This window comes from Spinacia oleracea, chromosome 6, assembly GCF_020520425.1.
Source record: "Spinacia oleracea cultivar Varoflay chromosome 6, BTI_SOV_V1, whole genome shotgun sequence".
Lineage (NCBI taxonomy): Eukaryota > Viridiplantae > Streptophyta > Magnoliopsida > Caryophyllales > Amaranthaceae > Spinacia > Spinacia oleracea.
This window is the reverse complement of record NC_079492.1, coordinates 22,935,825-22,943,329: the sequence shown is the minus strand read 5'-3', so window position 1 is coordinate 22,943,329 and position 7,505 is coordinate 22,935,825. Positions and strand designations below refer to the sequence as shown.

Sequence of the window (7,505 nt, the reverse complement as noted above, 5' to 3'; positions counted from 1 at the left end):
GGAAGATGCAGCTCTGTGCGATCGAACGCACAAAAGATCCCTTGTGCGGTCGTGCTCTGTACCACGATCGCACAAAATGGAATTTAAAGACAGAATGTCCCCAAGTTTGGTGTTCGATCGCACAACAATATCACTCGCCCGCACAAGGATTTGTGCGCCCACAAAAAATGGTTGTGCGACCACACTAAAGACTTTGAGGAATTTGGCTAAGTCAGGTCTGTTCGATCGCACAGAAATTCAGTGCGGTCGAACATGACGAAGGAAGTTGGTCTTCGCTCTGTTTTCTCGCACAAAAATTATGTGTGCCCACACGAGTTTCCTTTGTTCGATCGCACAGAGGGTCTGTGCGACCGAACGTCGACGCGGGTTGGCATTATTTGAATTTCGAGCTTATATTTGGGGAAACATATAAATAGCTTTTTCGAATATTTTTCAACAACAATTCATTTTAGAGTTTCCAAATTAGATTTCAGAATATTAGAGAGAGAATTCTTAGTTTTTCAAGCTTTGGATTAGGAGAGAGAAACTTTATTGGAGGAAGCTTCAACTTGTAATTCTCTTTCAACTCTTGAATTCTTATAGAAATTTCAGTTTAATCTTTTATGCTTTGCTATTCGTCTTGAATTTCTTGATTGTTCAATTGCTTGATGATAGTTTTTGTTGATTCTAATTTTCCATTGATTCTCAATTGAATTCTTAGTTTTTGAATCTTGTAATTCAATCTTTTCAATTCAATGTCTAGTTGCTTTGAATCCTTGATTTCCTTAGTTAAAACCATGAGTAGTGAGTAGCTTCTAGTTAGAGATAGGGGTGAAACTAGGGCTAAATTGGGGGAAACTGAAGGATGATTGTTGATTATTGATGTGATTAAATTTGATTTGATGCTAGGAATTCCATGACTAATGAATTAGTAGTTGCAAATGCTAGTTTAATTAGGATTGATTGGAATGCTTCATCTTGATTTGGCAAGATATTGTGAATCTCTATGATGCATGTGAAAAGTAGGTCTCAATTGCGAGTTGTCTAGTCCTAGGATCATGCGAGAGCTTTTCCTATATTAGAGGACTTAGCGCGCTCTATCCGAGAGGTGGCGAGCTCGTCAATAGTTGCTTTTCCCCTATATGTCAAGTCATTGCATCGTAATTGTGTGATTAACCCTTTGTCCTTCCCCGATTACCCTAGTCTAGCCCCAATTCCCTAACGCTTTCCTTTATTAGCAAAACTTGTTTGATAGCTTAGAATTGTAGTCGATAATTCAAATTCAAACTCCGTCCTAAACTAGCTTAACAATTGAACTCACTTCACTCCGTTTCCTTGGGACGATCCCTATGCTTGCCGCTATAGCTCATATAGCCGGTTAGTTAGGTGTTTATAAATTTTGTTTGATAAAGGTGTATTCGTCAACGATCGAAAATACCTATGTCAAAATGGCGCCGTTTCCGGGGAACAATTGTTGTTTTTGAGTTAAGTTGAGTCTAGTTTAACCATAGAAAATACAAAAATATTTCATTCTTGCTTTAGTTTTTCCTTTGCATTGCTCACGGTTTGTTTGAGTTTTGTATGCAAGATAGGGGTCGAACTCGTCATAGGCCTCTCTACCCTCTCGACGTAGAGTTAGAGAGGACTTTGCAAAGCTTAAGGTGTATCCGAACCCGTTCTTCGAGCTACAATAGATTCGAACCTTTGAGTGAAGCTACGGAACGAGAGTCAACAAGTCCAACCATTGAGAGAATGACTCTTCCGGTTAAGAACCTTGGAATTCCGGGATCCTTTGAGGCGACTTGTGGCATTCAAGCCCCGACTACCAATGCAAACAATTTTGAAATAAAGCCCGCATTGATTAATTTGGTGCAAAGTCATCCATTTTGCGGAAAGAGTAGCGAATCACCGCATGAACACTTGAAATAATTTGAGCACTATCGTGATACCATTAAGCACAATGGAGTGACTTCGGATTACACAAGGTTGACTCTATTCCGCTTCTCCCTCTTGGGGCGTGCTAGTGATTGGCTTGACAAGGAGGTCAAGCCAAACTCACTTCGGACTTGGAATGAAGTGACAAGTGCGTTCTTGAGCAAGTTCTATTCGCACGGGTAGACGGCGGAGTATCGTCATAAGATCCAATCATTTGAGAAAAAGCGGGATGAGTCTCTATTTGAGGCTTGGGATCGGTTTAAGGAATATCAAAGGGAGTGCCCTCATCACGGGATTCCTAAATGGCTCCTCCTACAAACTTTCTACTTGGGATTGATGCCTACCTCCAAAACAAGTCTTGATGCGGGGGCGGGTGGTCCTATAATGAACAAGACGGAGGACCAAATAGAAGAGATCATAGAGGATGTCGTGCAAAACTACCAAGCATGGCATGTTGGAACAAGAAACTATGATGGCAAGAGAAAAGGTGAGGATGGTAAATGGTCGATCTATGCAATTGAGCAAGCGCGCATCATCGAGAAGCTTAGCTCAAGGTTAGAAAAGGTTGAGAGCACTCCAAGTCAACCCCCATCACCATCAACAATTCCTCCACCATCGGCTACTCTTCTCACTAAGGGGAAGAGCAAGGTGAGTTCCTACAACACTATGCCATTAGATACATCCTTTTGTGAAAATTGTCATGAGTATGGGCATTTCCCTAACATGTGTCCTTTAGCGCATAATGTTTCATATGTGGATTATGGCCCTTCTTATGAAGGAGATTTTGATGTGGAATATGCCAATGCTATGAAGAGAGGCCTAGATATGATGGCCCCCCGAACCAAAACTTTAATAGGCAAGCAGCTAGAGGCCCCCCAATGCATGGATCCTACCAAGGCTTCGGCCAAGGAGGTGGGTATGATAGTCAAGGCCGAGGTAACTATAGGGCGCAAGGCTATCAAGGACAAGAACCCTATGGTCAATCTCACGGTCTTGGCAATCAAACCCAATACAATAAAGGTAGTTATAACCCTAACCATCAAGGTGGAGGGGGTTACAACTATCCTTATGGGCAATATAGGGGTGCTTCTAGTGGGGGCTATCTGTCGAACCCGGGAGGACAATATGGTGTTTCTCAATTTCCTCCTCCCGGATTCAATGGGCCAAGGACCTATGGCAATTAATACCCTCAAAATCCTATGGGTTATGGATATGCACCTCCACCACTCCCGCCTCTCAAGTCTAACCTTGAGGCTCTCATGGAGTCGTTCGTGGGGGCGCAAGCCAAGAAAAATGTTGAGTTTGAGGATGGATTCAAGCAATCCAACACTCATTTGAAAATGATTTAAACCCAACTAGCACAACTTGCTAGCACCATCAAGGAACAACAAGTGCATACTAGTCTCCCACCCCAAGGTCAAGCTCCTAAGCAAATGTATGCGGTCATGACTATGAGTGGGAAGATTTTAGATGATGGTGCTAAGATTGTTGATGCTCCTAGCTCTAGGGGAGAAGGATCTAAGGGAAATGAGTCTACGGACTGTGATGTGGTGGAAGAGAAGCAGGGCCGGTTCTGACTGTTTATGGGCCCGGGGCGAAAATTAGACAGAGGCCCTTAGTACATTCATGTCCGACAAAATTTTTAAATTTAGGTGGGATAAAGTAAAAATGTACCGGTTAATTTAGTACAAAGCAAAATGACAGTGTTCAAATAAATGGGCCTTGGCGGACTCGATCACGCATCGCCTGTTACACCAAAACTCTTCTAAAACCAACTGTGCTACAACTCATCAGTATTACAATCTAGCTTTCTTAATATTATATATCTCATTTTCCAATTTCGGGGCCCCTTCTCCCATGGGGCCCTGGGCGGTTGCCCCTCAAAACAACCCCCAGGGCCGGGCCTGAAGAGAAGTCTCACGTTGACGACGTGATTGATGGTGTAAAGCCAACCGAGGCTACTCTTCTACCTCTCCCTACTCCTCCTCTCCCCTACCCTCAAAAGATTGTTGGAAAGAAATTGGATGACCAATTCTCCAAGTTTCTAGACACTATTAGTAAGCTTTATGTGTCATTGTCTTTCACCGAGGCGCTTAAGCAAATGCCACATTATTCTCGGTTCACGAGAGACATTTTGTGTGGCAAAAGAACTTGTGGCCCCAAGGACACCGTGCATCTCACGGAGAATTGTAGTGCCTTGATTTTGAGCCCGTTTCCCCCAAAGCTCAAGGATCCCGGGAGTTTCTCGATTCCTTGTAGCATCCAAAAGCTGAAATTTGATAACACGCTTTGCGATTTGGGGGCAAGCGTGAGCATTTTGCCTTACAAAATCTATGAGAAGCCTAGTCTTGGTGATCTCACCCCTACCCCTATGTCTTTGCAACTAGCCGATCGCTCGGTTATGTTCCCTTTGGGTAGGGTTGATGATGTTCCCCTTGTGATAGGGAAGTTGACTTTTCTTGTTGACTTCATTGTCTTGGATATTGATGAGGACACCCACACCCCTATTATCTTAGGGAGGCCATTCTTGGCCACGGCGGGTGCTCTCATTGATGTTCAAGGTGGTCTTATCACCTTGAAGGCGGGAGATGCTAAGGCTAGGTTCAAGCTTCCTATTGATGATGAATGTTGTTCCAAGAAGAAGAGTTGCAAGAAGTTAGACACTATTGCATGCATTGAAGATCGTTATGCTAACATTTCTAACGACTCTTGTGTTTCTAAGTTTGATGATAAGCTTGCTAGGAACAACATCAAGGAGAAGAAGGTATTTGTGAACTCCTTGGTGTTAGGTGATTCATTTGATGATGTGATAACCATTCCTGAGATCTTTGGGATGGGTCTAGATGATGTTGGAGCAGAAACTTCGGCTCCCATTGGTAAGGATTCTCCGGCCAAGAGACCCAAGAAAGGAAAACACAAGCTTAAGGGGATTTGGTTTGATCCCACCTCTATGAGTGGTGGCTTAGGGAAGTGGTTTGCGCCCAAAGGGGAAATAAGGAGCTTTTTGATTTGTGATGACCCCGAGTTGGTTGTGTTTGACCCCTCATGAATATGGGGGGATTCGTCAAGCTAATGACGTTAAACGAGCGCTACCGAGAGGCAACCCGTGTATTGGTACTTTCTCTTGTCCCCCCATGAGTTTTAGGGGGATTCGTCAAGCTAATGACGTTAAACGAGCGCTACCCGGGAGGCAACCCGGTTGTCTAACTCTTAGATTTAATTTGTTTTTATGTACTAACCATTGTTTGTTAGCTTTATTAGTTTTGTTTTTGTTTATTTTTTTGGTGGAAGTTTTGCAATATTCTGCAAAATCAGGTCTTGTGCGATCGAACAGGTTTCTGTTCGATCGCACAGGGTTGCCTTTGTGCGATCGTGTTCTGTTACACGGTCGCACAAAGAGTGGTTTTGAGATCAGTAGATGGCATAAATTTTGTGCGGTCGAGTGGTTTTGTGTGTGGTTGCACAACATCCCGTGCGATCGCACATAGTTTCTGCTCGATCGCACAGGCCTGCGATGGCAAAAATCTGGTTCCTTTATTTCAAAAAATCGCGGCCTTCCCTTTCATTTTCTTTCTTCTTTCCGGAACTCTCACTCTCTCAAACTCAAAAACCTCTCTTCTTCTACCTTCATACTCCATTCTTCCATCATTCTTACTCATTCCTTCTTACCAATTTCACTCTAAACTCATCACATTCACAAAATCTTCATCATCCAAATCCCTAAATCCCCAAATTTTTCAGATTTTGCAAAACCCCCCCAAAGTTAGGGTTTTTGAGGTATTTTCAATTTGTGAACTTTGGTGCATTTGGAGCTTTTGGGGCTACTTGGGATTGATCCTTGCTACTTCCTTTGATTGTGGTGACGATTTCTTTCCCTTAATTCTTCATTTTTGTTCCAATTTTTACCATGTTCATGTCATTTTAGAAATTGCTGAAATTTGTGGTTTTTGGGTGTTTAATGATGCATGTTTGATTATGTGTATATTCTTTAATTGTCTAGAAGAGTTATGCATGTTTTATTTCTTATTTTACTTGCACTCTAGACTTTTGATGATGATTGAGTGGAATTTTAGCTAAGGTGATTGTTCTTGGTTGTGGAAGTAATGTTGTTTTTATTGTGGAGCAATGTATAGAGTAATATTGTTGGCTTGAACTTCTTGATGAGCTAGTATAGTGTTTTGGTGTTTGATTGTGATAGTTTGTGGACTAACTTAGTTTTTCCTTCTTTTTGTATCTTGGTTGGTTTTTCGTTTGTTTTGTGTAGATTTTCCTTTGCCTAAGCTCATTATGGCCTCTAAGCGTTCAAAGAAGGGTCCTAACACCTCTTCATCTAAGAGGAAGGCTCCGGCTCATCCGAACCTAGAAACCTATGGTATTGAATTCCAAGATCAACGGTCTTGGGAATACTTCGAAGCTTTATTCTACCATAGGGAGAGTGTTCAAGCTTTGGGGGTGGAAGCGGAGGTAGACAAGTTGATCTCGGGGCTCGGTTGGGAAGAGTTTGTGAAACTCAACTTGCCAACATACAAAAGGGTGACCTTAGAGTTCCTTGCCTCGGCTAGGAAGAATGTAATTCAAGATGAGGATGGGGATGAGGTGATCGAGTTGAGCTTTCAAATCTTTGGCAATCACCACTCTTTGACCCACCAAGATATAAATGATATCTTCTCCAACGAGTCGGAACATGGGCTCATCGCCAACCCTATGACCGAATGTGTGGAAGATTATGATGAACATAGTTGGTGGCGGTCAATAACCGGAGAGAGAGGGAGGTTCCTCTCCGCGTCGGACAAGTCTTCTTCTTTCCATCATCCGGCCATCCGTTACGTGAGCCGCCTCCTCATCTACGCCCTTTTCTCTAAGGGTGCTACCGGTGCCTTGTCGGGCATGGAGCTTGGGGGCATGTGGTTGGCGACAAAGGAGGAAAAGGGAATCCTAGATTTTGGCCAATTGCTCATTTCCCGGATCATCAAGGTGCGGAATTGCCACTCGAATCGCGGAGACATCATACTTGGGGGCATGCTTACTCTACTTGTTCGAGCTCTTCTAGGCAACCCTATGAAAATGATTTCAATGCCTTGCAACCCGTCCCCGGTGGCGAGTTCTTGAACATCCGGACAATGTACAATGCCAAATGGCTTTCATACACAGTCAACGAGGATCGTTTTGTTTGGATTGTAAAGACGGTTGCTTGGTGTAGTCTTCCCGACTAATCCCTCACCTCTTGGACTCCTCGTGTCCGATACTTAATTTCCCGGAAACCTGGTTTCACCACCACTGTGAGGGGGTCGAAAAAGCACGAGGCTATTGGGTGACCTCGTCCCTCGTGGGTGTGACGCTTCTTTTTGTCAAATCAAGTGTAATTGGATTTCCTGTGAGTTTACATCCAATTGACTAGTAATATAGGAGTCGCCATTCAGTTTTTAACGACAATGAGAAAAACTGACAAAACCCGGTTATCGTGACATAAAGGGAGTGCAATTATGTTTGACCACGACGGCCGTAGGTTCCCTTGTGATCCCTGGTGGTGGGGATCGCTCAACGTACACCCGCAGGGTAGAGATTGAGGGTTCGGGGGACTGTAACTACCG

At 43.5% G+C, this 7,505-nt stretch overlaps 1 non-coding gene across 1 annotated transcript; it reads right to left on the bottom strand.

Annotated features, from left to right (window-relative positions):
• Positions 1-2,104: 2,104 nt before the first annotated feature.
• Positions 2,105-2,210, bottom strand: LOC130464671 (small nucleolar RNA R71). Its single transcript, XR_008925033.1, has one exon. It is a non-coding gene; the product is annotated as a small nucleolar RNA R71 (small nucleolar RNA).
• Positions 2,211-7,505: the final 5,295 nt, after the last annotated feature.